This window comes from Hyla sarda, unplaced genomic scaffold (assembly GCF_029499605.1).
Source record: "Hyla sarda isolate aHylSar1 unplaced genomic scaffold, aHylSar1.hap1 scaffold_766, whole genome shotgun sequence".
In the NCBI taxonomy this organism is placed as follows: Eukaryota; Metazoa; Chordata; class Amphibia; order Anura; family Hylidae; genus Hyla; species Hyla sarda.
Window position 1 is genome coordinate 126,899 of NW_026610789.1, and position 12,048 is coordinate 138,946.

At 46.9% G+C, this 12,048-nt stretch overlaps 27 non-coding genes across 27 annotated transcripts; 20 read left to right on the plus strand and 7 right to left on the minus strand.

Moving 5' to 3' along the window:
- Positions 1–236: 236 nt before the first annotated feature.
- TRNAG-UCC (transfer RNA glycine (anticodon UCC)) lies at positions 237–308 on the plus strand. Its single transcript has one exon. It is a non-coding gene; the product is annotated as a tRNA-Gly (tRNA).
- Positions 309–917: 609 nt separating this feature from the next.
- TRNAG-UCC (transfer RNA glycine (anticodon UCC)) lies at positions 918–989 on the plus strand. Its single transcript has one exon. It is a non-coding gene; the product is annotated as a tRNA-Gly (tRNA).
- Positions 990–1,317: 328 nt separating this feature from the next.
- On the plus strand, positions 1,318–1,390 carry TRNAA-AGC (transfer RNA alanine (anticodon AGC)). Its single transcript has one exon. It is a non-coding gene; the product is annotated as a tRNA-Ala (tRNA).
- Positions 1,391–1,800: 410 nt separating this feature from the next.
- TRNAN-GUU (transfer RNA asparagine (anticodon GUU)) lies at positions 1,801–1,874 on the minus strand. Its single transcript has one exon. It is a non-coding gene; the product is annotated as a tRNA-Asn (tRNA).
- Positions 1,875–2,325: 451 nt separating this feature from the next.
- Positions 2,326–2,397, plus strand: TRNAG-UCC (transfer RNA glycine (anticodon UCC)). Its single transcript has one exon. It is a non-coding gene; the product is annotated as a tRNA-Gly (tRNA).
- Positions 2,398–2,728: 331 nt separating this feature from the next.
- TRNAA-AGC (transfer RNA alanine (anticodon AGC)) lies at positions 2,729–2,801 on the plus strand. Its single transcript has one exon. It is a non-coding gene; the product is annotated as a tRNA-Ala (tRNA).
- Positions 2,802–2,893: 92 nt separating this feature from the next.
- On the plus strand, positions 2,894–2,980 carry TRNAY-GUA (transfer RNA tyrosine (anticodon GUA)). Its single transcript is given in 2 exon segments — positions 2,894–2,930; positions 2,945–2,980. It is a non-coding gene; the product is annotated as a tRNA-Tyr (tRNA).
- Positions 2,981–3,211: 231 nt separating this feature from the next.
- Positions 3,212–3,285, minus strand: TRNAN-GUU (transfer RNA asparagine (anticodon GUU)). Its single transcript has one exon. It is a non-coding gene; the product is annotated as a tRNA-Asn (tRNA).
- Positions 3,286–3,736: 451 nt separating this feature from the next.
- Positions 3,737–3,808, plus strand: TRNAG-UCC (transfer RNA glycine (anticodon UCC)). The gene has a single exon. It is a non-coding gene; the product is annotated as a tRNA-Gly (tRNA).
- A 339-nt stretch (positions 3,809–4,147) lies between these two features.
- Positions 4,148–4,220, plus strand: TRNAA-AGC (transfer RNA alanine (anticodon AGC)). The gene has a single exon. It is a non-coding gene; the product is annotated as a tRNA-Ala (tRNA).
- A 410-nt stretch (positions 4,221–4,630) lies between these two features.
- TRNAN-GUU (transfer RNA asparagine (anticodon GUU)) lies at positions 4,631–4,704 on the minus strand. The gene has a single exon. It is a non-coding gene; the product is annotated as a tRNA-Asn (tRNA).
- Positions 4,705–5,155: 451 nt separating this feature from the next.
- Positions 5,156–5,227, plus strand: TRNAG-UCC (transfer RNA glycine (anticodon UCC)). The gene has a single exon. It is a non-coding gene; the product is annotated as a tRNA-Gly (tRNA).
- A 336-nt stretch (positions 5,228–5,563) lies between these two features.
- Positions 5,564–5,636, plus strand: TRNAA-AGC (transfer RNA alanine (anticodon AGC)). The gene has a single exon. It is a non-coding gene; the product is annotated as a tRNA-Ala (tRNA).
- Positions 5,637–6,046: 410 nt separating this feature from the next.
- TRNAN-GUU (transfer RNA asparagine (anticodon GUU)) lies at positions 6,047–6,120 on the minus strand. The gene has a single exon. It is a non-coding gene; the product is annotated as a tRNA-Asn (tRNA).
- Positions 6,121–6,571: 451 nt separating this feature from the next.
- On the plus strand, positions 6,572–6,643 carry TRNAG-UCC (transfer RNA glycine (anticodon UCC)). Its single transcript has one exon. It is a non-coding gene; the product is annotated as a tRNA-Gly (tRNA).
- A 336-nt stretch (positions 6,644–6,979) lies between these two features.
- On the plus strand, positions 6,980–7,052 carry TRNAA-AGC (transfer RNA alanine (anticodon AGC)). The gene has a single exon. It is a non-coding gene; the product is annotated as a tRNA-Ala (tRNA).
- Positions 7,053–7,987: 935 nt separating this feature from the next.
- Positions 7,988–8,059, plus strand: TRNAG-UCC (transfer RNA glycine (anticodon UCC)). The gene has a single exon. It is a non-coding gene; the product is annotated as a tRNA-Gly (tRNA).
- Positions 8,060–8,398: 339 nt separating this feature from the next.
- On the plus strand, positions 8,399–8,471 carry TRNAA-AGC (transfer RNA alanine (anticodon AGC)). The gene has a single exon. It is a non-coding gene; the product is annotated as a tRNA-Ala (tRNA).
- A 92-nt stretch (positions 8,472–8,563) lies between these two features.
- On the plus strand, positions 8,564–8,650 carry TRNAY-GUA (transfer RNA tyrosine (anticodon GUA)). The gene is given in 2 exon segments: positions 8,564–8,600; positions 8,615–8,650. It is a non-coding gene; the product is annotated as a tRNA-Tyr (tRNA).
- Positions 8,651–8,881: 231 nt separating this feature from the next.
- TRNAN-GUU (transfer RNA asparagine (anticodon GUU)) lies at positions 8,882–8,955 on the minus strand. The gene has a single exon. It is a non-coding gene; the product is annotated as a tRNA-Asn (tRNA).
- A 451-nt stretch (positions 8,956–9,406) lies between these two features.
- TRNAG-UCC (transfer RNA glycine (anticodon UCC)) lies at positions 9,407–9,478 on the plus strand. Its single transcript has one exon. It is a non-coding gene; the product is annotated as a tRNA-Gly (tRNA).
- A 334-nt stretch (positions 9,479–9,812) lies between these two features.
- On the plus strand, positions 9,813–9,885 carry TRNAA-AGC (transfer RNA alanine (anticodon AGC)). The gene has a single exon. It is a non-coding gene; the product is annotated as a tRNA-Ala (tRNA).
- A 92-nt stretch (positions 9,886–9,977) lies between these two features.
- TRNAY-GUA (transfer RNA tyrosine (anticodon GUA)) lies at positions 9,978–10,064 on the plus strand. The gene is given in 2 exon segments: positions 9,978–10,014; positions 10,029–10,064. It is a non-coding gene; the product is annotated as a tRNA-Tyr (tRNA).
- Positions 10,065–10,295: 231 nt separating this feature from the next.
- Positions 10,296–10,369, minus strand: TRNAN-GUU (transfer RNA asparagine (anticodon GUU)). Its single transcript has one exon. It is a non-coding gene; the product is annotated as a tRNA-Asn (tRNA).
- Positions 10,370–10,820: 451 nt separating this feature from the next.
- On the plus strand, positions 10,821–10,892 carry TRNAG-UCC (transfer RNA glycine (anticodon UCC)). The gene has a single exon. It is a non-coding gene; the product is annotated as a tRNA-Gly (tRNA).
- Positions 10,893–11,226: 334 nt separating this feature from the next.
- On the plus strand, positions 11,227–11,299 carry TRNAA-AGC (transfer RNA alanine (anticodon AGC)). Its single transcript has one exon. It is a non-coding gene; the product is annotated as a tRNA-Ala (tRNA).
- A 410-nt stretch (positions 11,300–11,709) lies between these two features.
- TRNAN-GUU (transfer RNA asparagine (anticodon GUU)) lies at positions 11,710–11,783 on the minus strand. The gene has a single exon. It is a non-coding gene; the product is annotated as a tRNA-Asn (tRNA).
- Positions 11,784–12,048: the final 265 nt, after the last annotated feature.

A 12,048-nucleotide genomic window follows, 5' to 3' on the forward strand; every position in this document is an offset into this window, starting at 1 on the left:
CATAACCCAGAGGTCGATGGATCGAAACCATCCTCTGCTAAGCAATCAATTTTACTGTTTCCACCATTGTAATTGAGGCAAGTTCGTTTCTAGGCCAACGCATTGTTCCTCTTCTTTGGAGGTGTTTTAAGGTCTTTGTGAACGAATTTTGCTCTTCATGATAGCAGAAGTAGTCAGTCTAAGCCATGCGAATCACAGACGTCACCGACATCACCGACATCACAGCTGTCAAAGAAGCGTTGGTGGTATAGTGGTAAGCATAGCTGCTTTCCAAGCAGTTGACCCGGGTTCGATTCCCGGCCAACGCATTTCTTTCAAGGTTTTGTCACCTGTCTCCTATGCTTGCTCTTTCATGGTAAAAAATTTTGCAGCTAGAAGCACCCTTTCAGCTCCTTACATTACAATGCTCCTCCCATTACAATGCTCCTCCCAAAAGGGTCCCATGGCTCTAGAGCCTCATCTGCTACATAACAACTTTCTTGTCCTAAGTATTAAGCCACGCGAAGCTCTGTAAACATCCCAGTCTTAGTCTTCTAATGTCAAAAATATTTTGACACTTAAAAAAAAAAAAAAAAAACGGCAGAGACCGCCTTCCCACTAGCAGCTTGACAGGAACCAGAGGGTAGTTATGCTTCTCATCTCCTTTACAGACAGAAGCAGAGTGGCGCAGCGGAAGCGTGCTGGGCCCATAACCCAGAGGTCGATGGATCGAAACCATCCTCTGCTAAGCAATCAATTTTACTGTTTCCACCATTGTAATTGAGGCAAGTTCGTTTCTAGGCCAAGTTCCTCTTCTTTGGAGGTGTTTTAAGGTCTTTGTGAACGAATTTTGCTCTTCATGATAGCAGAAGTAGTCAGTCTAAGCCATGCGAATCACAGACGTCACCGACATCACCGACATCACAGCTGTCAAAGAAGCGTTGGTGGTATAGTGGTGAGCATAGCTGCCTTCCAAGCAGTTGACCCGGGTTCGATTCCCGGCCAACGCATTTCTTTCAAGGTTTTGTCACCTGTCTCCTATGCTTGCTCTTTCATGGTAAAAAATTTTGCAGCTAGAAGCACCCTTTCAGCTCCTTACATTACAATGCTCCTCCCATTACAATGCTCCTCCCAAAAGGGTCCCATGGCTCTAGAGCCTCATCTGCTACATAACAACTTTCTTGTCCTAAGTATTAAGCCACGCGAAGCTCTGTAAACATCCCAGTCTTAGTCTTCTAATGTCAAAAATATTTTGACACTTAAAAAAAAAAAAAAAAGTTTCAAACAGTTACAGAGATTGATCAGTGGATTGCGTGGCTAAATGCGTGGGTCAGACATGGGGGATTAGCTCAAATGGTAGAGCGCTCGCTTAGCATGCGAGAGGTAGCGGGATCGATGCCCGCATCCTCCAAAAACTTTTTGACTTTTTCAAACATCTTTTTAGCTAATGCTCATGGCACTCTTAGCCAAGCCAAAGAGTTGCACACACCCGGCTTTGCCAATCCTACGATAGCTCAGCTGGTAGAGCGGAGGACTGTAGTAGAACAATCGGCAATCCTTAGGTCGCTGGTTCGATTCCGGCTCGAAGGACATTTTTTTGGGGGGTATGTTTTCATTTGGGATGTTTCAAGATGCTGAAAAACACACACTTCCGCTGACCCCTGCTCTTAACACTAGAAACACCCTTTCCAGAGAGGTCTCCCGTCAACATTGGGACTTTAAAACAGGCACAGAGACCAAGCTTTCAGTTGAGAGCACATCTAAGGCTCGCCAAAGAACCACCTTTAGCTGTGACGTGCAACCAAATCAAAAAGGGGACCTCGTCCCTGGGTGGGCTTGAACCACCAACCTTTCGGTTAACAGCCGAACGCGCTAACCGATTGCGCCACAGAGACAACAGTGCTGCATGCTCGTGACTAGGCACAAGCGAAAACCCAAATGCTGGTCTCCAGGTGGACTTCAGCCCATAACAATCGGCTTTTAAGCTAAACTTGCTGAAACGGCAGAGACCGCCTTCCCGCTAGCAGCTTGACAGGAACCAGAGGGTAGTTATGCTTCTCATCTCCTTTACAGACAGAAGCAGAGTGGCGCAGCGGAAGCGTGCTGGGCCCATAACCCAGAGGTCGATGGATCGAAACCATCCTCTGCTAAGCAATCAATTTAACTGTTTCCACCATTGTAATTGAGGCAAGTTCGTTTCTAGGCCAACGCATTGTTCCTCTTCTTTGGAGGTGTTTTAAGGTCTTTGTGAACGAATTTTGCTCTTCATGATAGCAGAAGTAGTCAGTCTAAGCCATGCGAATCACAGACGTCACCGACATCAACGACATCACAGCTGTCAAAGAAGCGTTGGTGGTATAGTGGTAAGCATAGCTGCTTTCCAAGCAGTTGACCCGGGTTCGATTCCCGGCCAACGCATTTCTTTCAAGGTTTTGTCACCTGTCTCCTATGCTTGCTCTTTCATGGTAAAAAATTTTGCAGCTAGAAGCACCCTTTCAGCTCCTTACATTACAATGCTCCTCCCATTACAATGCTCCTCCCAAAAGGGTCCCATGGCTCTAGAGCCTCATCTGCTACATAACAACTTTCTTGTCCTAAGTATTAAGCCACGCGAAGCTCTGTAAACATCCCAGTCTTAGTCTTCTAATGTCAAAAATATTTTGACACTTAAAAAAAAAAAAAAAAAAAGTTTCAAACAGTTACAGAGATTGATCAGTGGATTGCGTGGCTAAATGCGTGGGTCAGACATGGGGGATTAGCTCAAATGGTAGAGCGCTCGCTTAGCATGCGAGAGGTAGCGGGATCGATGCCCGCATCCTCCAAAAACTTTTTGACTTTTTCAAACATCTTTTTAGCTAATGCTCATGGCACTCTTAGCCAAGCCAAAGAGTTGCACACACCCGGCTTTGCCAATCCTTCGATAGCTCAGCTGGTAGAGCGGAGGACTGTAGTAGAACAATCGGCAATCCTTAGGTCGCTGGTTCGATTCCGGCTCGAAGGACATTTTTTTGGGGGGTATGTTTTCATTTGGGATGTTTCAAGATGCTGAAAAACACACACTTCCGCTGACCCCTGCTCTTAACACTAGAAACACCCTTTCCAGAGAGGTCTCCCGTCAACATTGGGACTTTAAAACAGGCACAGAGACCAAGCTTTCAGTTGAGAGCACATCTAAGGCTCGCCAAAGAACCACCTTTAGCTGTGACGTGCAACCAAATCAAAAAGGGGACCTCGTCCCTGGGTGGGCTTGAACCACCAACCTTTCGGTTAACAGCCGAACGCGCTAACCGATTGCGCCACAGAGACAACGGTGCTGCATGCTCGTGACTAGGCACAAGCGAAAACCCAAATGCTGGTCTCCAGGTGGACTTCAGCCCATAACAATCGGCTTTTAAGCTAAACTTGCTGAAACGGCAGAGACCGCCTTCCCGCTAGCAGCTTGACAGGAACCAGAGGGTAGTTATGCTTCTCATCTCCTTTACAAACAGAAGCAGAGTGGCGCAGCGGAAGCGTGCTGGGCCCATAACCCAGAGGTCGATGGATCGAAACCATCCTCTGCTAAGCAATCAATTTTACTGTTTCCACCATTGTAATTGAGGCAAGTTCGTTTCTAGGCCAACGCATTGTTCCTCTTCTTTGGAGGTGTTTTAAGGTCTTTGTGAACGAATTTTGCTCTTCATGATAGCAGAAGTAGTCAGTCTAAGCCATGCGAATCACAGACGTCACCGACATCACCGACATCACAGCTGTCAAAGAAGCGTTGGTGGTATAGTGGTAAGCATAGCTGCTTTCCAAGCAGTTGACCCGGGTTCGATTCCCGGCCAACGCATTTCTTTCAAGGTTTTGTCACCTGTCTCCTATGCTTGCTCTTTCATGGTAAAAAATTTTGCAGCTAGAAGCACCCTTTCAGCTCCTTACATTACAATGCTCCTCCCATTACAATGCTCCTCCCAAAAGGGTCCCATGGCTCTAGAGCCTCATCTGCTACATAACAACTTTCTTGTCCTAAGTATTAAGCCACGCGAAGCTCTGTAAACATCCCAGTCTTAGTCTTCTAATGTCAAAAATATTTTGACACTTAAAAAAAAAAAAAAAAAAAAAAAAAAAGTTTCAAACAGTTACAGAGATTGATCAGTGGATTGCGTGGCTAAATGCGTGGGTCAGACATGGGGGATTAGCTCAAATGGTAGAGCGCTCGCTTAGCATGCGAGAGGTAGCGGGATCGATGCCCGCATCCTCCAAAAACTTTTTGACTTTTTCAAACATCTTTTTAGCTAATGCTCATGGCACTCTTAGCCAAGCCAAAGAGTTGCACACATCCGGCTTTGCCAATCCTACGATAGCTCAGCTGGTAGAGCGGAGGACTGTAGTAGAACAATCGGCAATCCTTAGGTCGCTGGTTCGATTCCGGCTCGAAGGACATTTTTTTGGGGGGTATGTTTTCATTTGGGATGTTTCAAGATGCTGAAAAACACACACTTCCGCTGACCCCTGCTCTTAACACTAGAAACACCCTTTCCAGAGAGGTCTCCCGTCAACATTGGGACTTTAAAACAGGCACAGAGACCAAGCTTTCAGTTGAGAGCACATCTAAGGCTCGCCAAAGAACCACCTTTAGCTGTGACGTGCAACCAAATCAAAAAGGGGACCTCGTCCCTGGGTGGGCTTGAACCACCAACCTTTCGGTTAACAGCCGAACGCGCTAACCGATTGCGCCACAGAGACAACGGTGCTGCATGCTCGTGACTAGGCACAAGCGAAAACCCAAATGCTGGTCTCCAGGTGGACTTCAGCCCATAACAATCGGCTTTTAAGCTAAACTTGCTGAAACGGCAGAGACCGCCTTCCCGCTAGCAGCTTGACAGGAACCAGAGGGTAGTTATGCTTCTCATCTCCTTTACAAACAGAAGCAGAGTGGCGCAGCGGAAGCGTGCTGGGCCCATAACCCAGAGGTCGATGGATCGAAACCATCCTCTGCTAAGCAATCAATTTTACTGTTTCCACCATTGTAATTGAGGCAAGTTCGTTTCTAGGCCAACGCATTGTTCCTCTTCTTTGGAGGTGTTTTAAGGTCTTTGTGAACGAATTTTGCTCTTCATGATAGCAGAAGTAGTCAGTCTAAGCCATGCGAATCACAGACGTCACCGACATCACCGACATCACAGCTGTCAAAGAAGCGTTGGTGGTATAGTGGTAAGCATAGCTGCTTTCCAAGCAGTTGACCCGGGTTCGATTCCCGGCCAACGCATTTCTTTCAAGGTTTTGTCACCTGTCTCCTATGCTTGCTCTTTCATGGTAAAAAATTTTGCAGCTAGAAGCACCCTTTCAGCTCCTTACATTACAATGCTCCTCCCATTACAATGCTCCTCCCAAAAGGGTCCCATGGCTCTAGAGCCTCATCTGCTACATAACAACTTTCTTGTCCTAAGTATTAAGCCACGCGAAGCTCTGTAAACATCCCAGTCTTAGTCTTCTAATGTCAAAAATATTTTGACACTTAAAAAAAAAAAATAAAAAATAAAAGTTTCAAACAGTTACAGAGATTGATCAGTGGATTGCGTGGCTAAATGCGTGGGTCAGACATGGGGGATTAGCTCAAATGGTAGAGCGCTCGCTTAGCATGCGAGAGGTAGCGGGATCGATGCCCGCATCCTCCAAAAACTTTTTGACTTTTTCAAACATCTTTTTAGCTAATGCTCATGGCACTCTTAGCCAAGCCAAAGAGTTGCACACATCCGGCTTTGCCAATCCTACGATAGCTCAGCTGGTAGAGCGGAGGACTGTAGTAGAACAATCGGCAATCCTTAGGTCGCTGGTTCGATTCCGGCTCGAAGGACATTTTTTTGGGGGGTATGTTTTCATTTGGGATGTTTCAAGATGCTGAAAAACACACACTTCCGCTGACCCCTGCTCTTAACACTAGAAACACCCTTTCCAGAGAGGTCTCCCGTCAACATTGGGACTTTAAAACAGGCACAGAGACCAAGCTTTCAGTTGAGAGCACATCTAAGGCTCGCCAAAGAACCACCTTTAGCTGTGACGTGCAACCAAATCAAAAAGGGGACCTCGTCCCTGGGTGGGCTTGAACCACCAACCTTTCGGTTAACAGCCGAACGCGCTAACCGATTGCGCCACAGAGACAACGGTGCTGCATGCTCGTGACTAGGCACAAGCGAAAACCCAAATGCTGGTCTCCAGGTGGACTTCAGCCCATAACAAACGGCTTTTAAGCTAAACTTGCTGAAACGGCAGAGACCGCCTTCCCGCTAGCAGCTTGACAGGAACCAGAGGGTAGTTATGCTTCTCATCTCCTTTACAGACAGAAGCAGAGTGGCGCAGCGGAAGCGTGCTGGGCCCATAACCCAGAGGTCGATGGATCGAAACCATCCTCTGCTAAGCAATCAATTTTACTGTTTCCACCATTGTAATTGAGGCAAGTTCGTTTCTAGGCCAACGCATTGTTCCTCTTCTTTGGAGGTGTTTTAAGGTCTTTGTGAACGAATTTTGCTCTTCATGATAGCAGAAGTAGTCAGTCTAAGCCATGCGAATCACAGACGTCACCGACATCACCGACATCACAGCTGTCAAAGAAGCGTTGGTGGTATAGTGGTAAGCATAGCTGCTTTCCAAGCAGTTGACCCGGGTTCGATTCCCGGCCAACGCATTTCTTTCAAGGTTTTGTCACCTGTCTCCTATGCTTGCTCTTTCATGGTAAAAAATTTTGCAGCTAGAAGCACCCTTTCAGCTCCTTACATTACAATGCTCCTCCCATTACAATGCTCCTCCCAAAAGGGTCCCATGGCTCTAGAGCCTCATCTGCTACATAACAACTTTCTTGTCCTAAGTATTAAGCCACGCGAAGCTCTGTAAACATCCCAGTCTTAGTCTTCTAATGTCAAAAATATTTTGACACTTAAAAAAAAAAAATAAAAAAAAAAAGTTTCAAACAGTTACAGAGATTGATCAGTGGATTGCGTGGCTAAATGCGTGGGTCAGACATGGGGGATTAGCTCAAATGGTAGAGCGCTCGCTTAGCATGCGAGAGGTAGCGGGATCGATGCCCGCATCCTCCAAAAACTTTTTGACTTTTTCAAACATCTTTTTAGCTAATGCTCATGGCACTCTTAGCCAAGCCAAAGAGTTGCACACATCCGGCTTTGCCAATCCTACGATAGCTCAGCTGGTAGAGCGGAGGACTGTAGTAGAACAATCGGCAATCCTTAGGTCGCTGGTTCGATTCCGGCTCGAAGGACATTTTTTTGGGGGGTATGTTTTCATTTGGGATGTTTCAAGATGCTGAAAAACACACACTTCCGCTGACCCCTGCTCTTAACACTAGAAACACCCTTTCCAGAGAGGTCTCCCGTCAACATTGGGACTTTAAAACAGGCACAGAGACCAAGCTTTCAGTTGAGAGCACATCTAAGGCTCGCCAAAGAACCACCTTTAGCTGTGACGTGCAACCAAATCAAAAAGGGGACCTCGTCCCTGGGTGGGCTTGAACCACCAACCTTTCGGTTAACAGCCGAGCGCGCTAACCGATTGCGCCACAGAGACAACGGTGCTGCATGCTCGTGACTAGGCACAAGCGAAAACCCAAATGCTGGTCTCCAGGTGGACTTCAGCCCATAACAAACGGCTTTTAAGCTAAACTTGCTGAAACGGCAGAGACCGCCTTCCCGCTAGCAGCTTGACAGGAACCAGAGGGTAGTTATGCTTCTCATCTCCTTTACAGACAGAAGCAGAGTGGCGCAGCGGAAGCGTGCTGGGCCCATAACCCAGAGGTCGATGGATCGAAACCATCCTCTGCTAAGCAATCAATTTTACTGTTTCCACCATTGTAATTGAGGCAAGTTCGTTTCTAGGCCAACGCATTGTTCCTCTTCTTTGGAGGTGTTTTAAGGTCTTTGTGAACGAATTTTGCTCTTCATGATAGCAGAAGTAGTCAGTCTAAGCCATGCGAATCACAGACGTCACCGACATCACCGACATCACAGCTGTCAAAGAAGCGTTGGTGGTATAGTGGTAAGCATAGCTGCTTTCCAAGCAGTTGACCCGGGTTCGATTCCCGGCCAACGCATTTCTTTCAAGGTTTTGTCACCTGTCTCCTATGCTTGCTCTTTCATGGTAAAAAATTTTGCAGCTAGAAGCACCCTTTCAGCTCCTTACATTACAATGCTCCTCCCATTACAATGCTCCTCCCAAAAGGGTCCCATGGCTCTAGAGCCTCATCTGCTACATAACAACTTTCTTGTCCTAAGTATTAAGCCACGCGAAGCTCTGTAAACATCCCAGTCTTAGTCTTCTAATGTCAAAAATATTTTGACACTTAAAAAAAAAAAAAAAAAAAAAAAAAAAGTTTCAAACAGTTACAGAGATTGATCAGTGGATTGCGTGGCTAAATGCGTGGGTCAGACATGGGGGATTAGCTCAAATGGTAGAGCGCTCGCTTAGCATGCGAGAGGTAGCGGGATCGATGCCCGCATCCTCCAAAAACTTTTTGACTTTTTCAAACATCTTTTTAGCTAATGCTCATGGCACTCTTAGCCAAGCCAAAGAGTTGCACACACCCGGCTTTGCCAATCCTTCGATAGCTCAGCTGGTAGAGCGGAGGACTGTAGTAGAACAATCGGCAATCCTTAGGTCGCTGGTTCGATTCCGGCTTGAAGGACATTTTTTTGGGGGGTATGTTTTCATTTGGGATGTTTCAAGATGCTGAAAAACACACACTTCCGCTGACCCCTGCTCTTAACACTAGAAACACCCTTTCCAGAGAGGTCTCCCGTCAACATTGGGACTTTAAAACAGGCACAGAGACCAAGCTTTCAGTTGAGAGCACATCTAAGGCTCGCCAAAGAACCACCTTTAGCTGTGACGTGCAACCAAATCAAAAAGGGGACCTCGTCCCTGGGTGGGCTTGAACCACCAACCTTTCGGTTAACAGCCGAACGCGCTAACCGATTGCGCCACAGAGACAACGGTGCTGCATGCTCGTGACTAGGCACAAGCGAAAACCCAAATGCTGGTCTCCAGGTGGACTTCAGCCCATAACAATCGGCTTTTAAGCTAAACTTGCTGAAACGGCAGAGACCGCCTTCCCGCTAGCAGCTTGACAGGAACCAGAGGGTAGTTATGCTTCTCATCTCCTTTACAATCAGAAGCAGAGTGGCGCAGCGGAAGCGTGCTGGGCCCATAACCCAGAGGTCGATGGATCGAAACCATCCTCTGCTAAGCAATCAATTTTACTGTTTCCACCATTGTAATTGAGGCAAGTTCGTTTCTAGGCCAACGCATTGTTCCTCTTCTTTGGAGGTGTTTTAAGGTCTTTGTGAACGAATTTTGCTCTTCATGATAGCAGAAGTAGTCAGTCTAAGCCATGCGAATCACAGACGTCACCGACATCACCGACATCACAGCTGTCAAAGAAGCGTTGGTGGTATAGTGGTAAGCATAGCTGCTTTCCAAGCAGTTGACCCGGGTTCGATTCCCGGCCAACGCATTTCTTTCAAGGTTTTGTCACCTGTCTCCTATGCTTGCTCTTTCATGGTAAAAAATTTTGCAGCTAGAAGCACCCTTTCAGCTCCTTACATTACAATGCTCCTCCCATTACAATGCTCCTCCCAAAAGGGTCCCATGGCTCTAGAGCCTCATCTGCTACATAACAACTTTCTTGTCCTAAGTATTAAGCCACGCGAAGCTCTGTAAACATCCCAGTCTTAGTCTTCTAATGTCAAAAATATTTTGACACTTAAAAAAAAAAAAAAAAAAAAAAGTTTCAAACAGTTACAGAGATTGATCAGTGGATTGCGTGGCTAAATGCGTGGGTCAGACATGGGGGATTAGCTCAAATGGTAGAGCGCTCGCTTAGCATGCGAGAGGTAGCGGGATCGATGCCCGCATCCTCCAAAAACTTTTTGACTTTTTCAAACATCTTTTTAGCTAATGCTCATGGCACTCTTAGCCAAGCCAAAGAGTTGCACACACCCGGCTTTGCCAATCCTTCGATAGCTCAGCTGGTAGAGCGGAGGACTGTAGTAGAACAATCGGCAATCCTTAGGTCGCTGGTTCGATTCCGGCTCGAAGGACATTTTTTTGGGGGGTATGTTTTCATTTGGGATGTTTCAAGATGCTGAAAAACACACACTTCCGCTGACCCCTGCTCTTAACACTAGAAACACCCTTTCCAGAGAGGTCTCCCGTCAACATTGGGACTTTAAAACAGGCACAGAGACCAAGCTTTCAGTTGAGAGCACATCTAAGGCTCGCCAAAGAACCACCTTTAGCTGTGACGTGCAACCAAATCAAAAAGGGGACCTCGTCCCTGGGTGGGCTTGAACCACCAACCTTTCGGTTAACAGCCGAACGCGCTAACCGATTGCGCCACAGAGACAACGGTGCTGCATGCTCGTGACTAGGCACAAGCGAAAACCCAAATGCTGGTCTCCAGGTGGACTTCAGCCCATAACAATCGGCTTTTAAGCTAAACTTGCTGAAACGGCAGAGACCGCCTTCCCGCTAGCAGCTTGACAGGAACCAGAGGGTAGTTATGCTTCTCATCTCCTTTACAAACAGAAGCAGAGTGGCGCAGCGGAAGCGTGCTGGGCCCATAACCCAGAGGTCGATGGATCGAAACCATCCTCTGCTAAGCAATCAATTTTACTGTTTCCACCATTGTAATTGAGGCAAGTTCGTTTCTAGGCCAACGCATTGTTCCTCTTCTTTGGAGGTGTTTTAAGGTCTTTGTGAACGAATTTTGCTCTTCATGATAGCAGAAGTAGTCAGTCTAAGCCATGCGAATCACAGACGTCACCGACATCACCGACATCACAGCTGTCAAAGAAGCGTTGGTGGTATAGTGGTAAGCATAGCTGCTTTCCAAGCAGTTGACCCGGGTTCGATTCCCGGCCAACGCATTTCTTTCAAGGTTTTGTCACCTGTCTCCTATGCTTGCTCTTTCATGGTAAAAAATTTTGCAGCTAGAAGCACCCTTTCAGCTCCTTACATTACAATGCTCCTCCCATTACAATGCTCCTCCCAAAAGGGTCCCATGGCTCTAGAGCCTCATCTGCTACATAACAACTTTCTTGTCCTAAGTATTAAGCCACGCGAAGCTCTGTAAACATCCCAGTCTTAGTCTTCTAATGTCAAAAATATTTTGACACTTAAAAAAAAAAAAAAAAAAAAAAGTTTCAAACAGTTACAGAGATTGATCAGTGGATTGCGTGGCTAAATGCGTGGGTCAGACATGGGGGATTAGCTCAAATGGTAGAGCGCTCGCTTAGCATGCGAGAGGTAGCGGGATCGATGCCCGCATCCTCCAAAAACTTTTTGACTTTTTCAAACATCTTTTTAGCTAATGCTCATGGCACTCTTAGCCAAGCCAAAGAGTTGCACACATCCGGCTTTGCCAATCCTACGATAGCTCAGCTGGTAGAGCGGAGGACTGTAGTAGAACAATCGGCAATCCTTAGGTCGCTGGTTCGATTCCGGCTCGAAGGACATTTTTTTGGGGGGTATGTTTTCATTTGGGATGTTTCAAGATGCTGAAAAACACACACTTCCGCTGACCCCTGCTCTTAACACTAGAAACACCCTTTCCAGAGAGGTCTCCCGTCAACATTGGGACTTTAAAACAGGCACAGAGACCAAGCTTTCAGTTGAGAGCACATCTAAGGCTCGCCAAAGAACCACCTTTAGCTGTGACGTGCAACCAAATCAAAAAGGGGACCTCGTCCCTGGGTGGGCTTGAACCACCAACCTTTCGGTTAACAGCCGAACGCGCTAACCGATTGCGCCACAGAGACAACGGTGCTGCATGCTCGTGACTAGGCACAAGCGAAAACCCAAATGCTGGTCTCCAGGTGGACTTCAGCCCATAACAATCGGCTTTTAAGCTAAACTTGCTGAAACGGCAGAGACCGCCTTCCCGCTAGCAGCTTGACAGGAACCAGAGGGTAGTTATGCTTCTCATCTCCTTTACAGACAGAAGCAGAGTGGCGCAGCGGAAGCGTGCTGGGCCCATAACCCAGAGGTCGATGGATCGAAACCATCCTCTGCTAAGCAATCAAT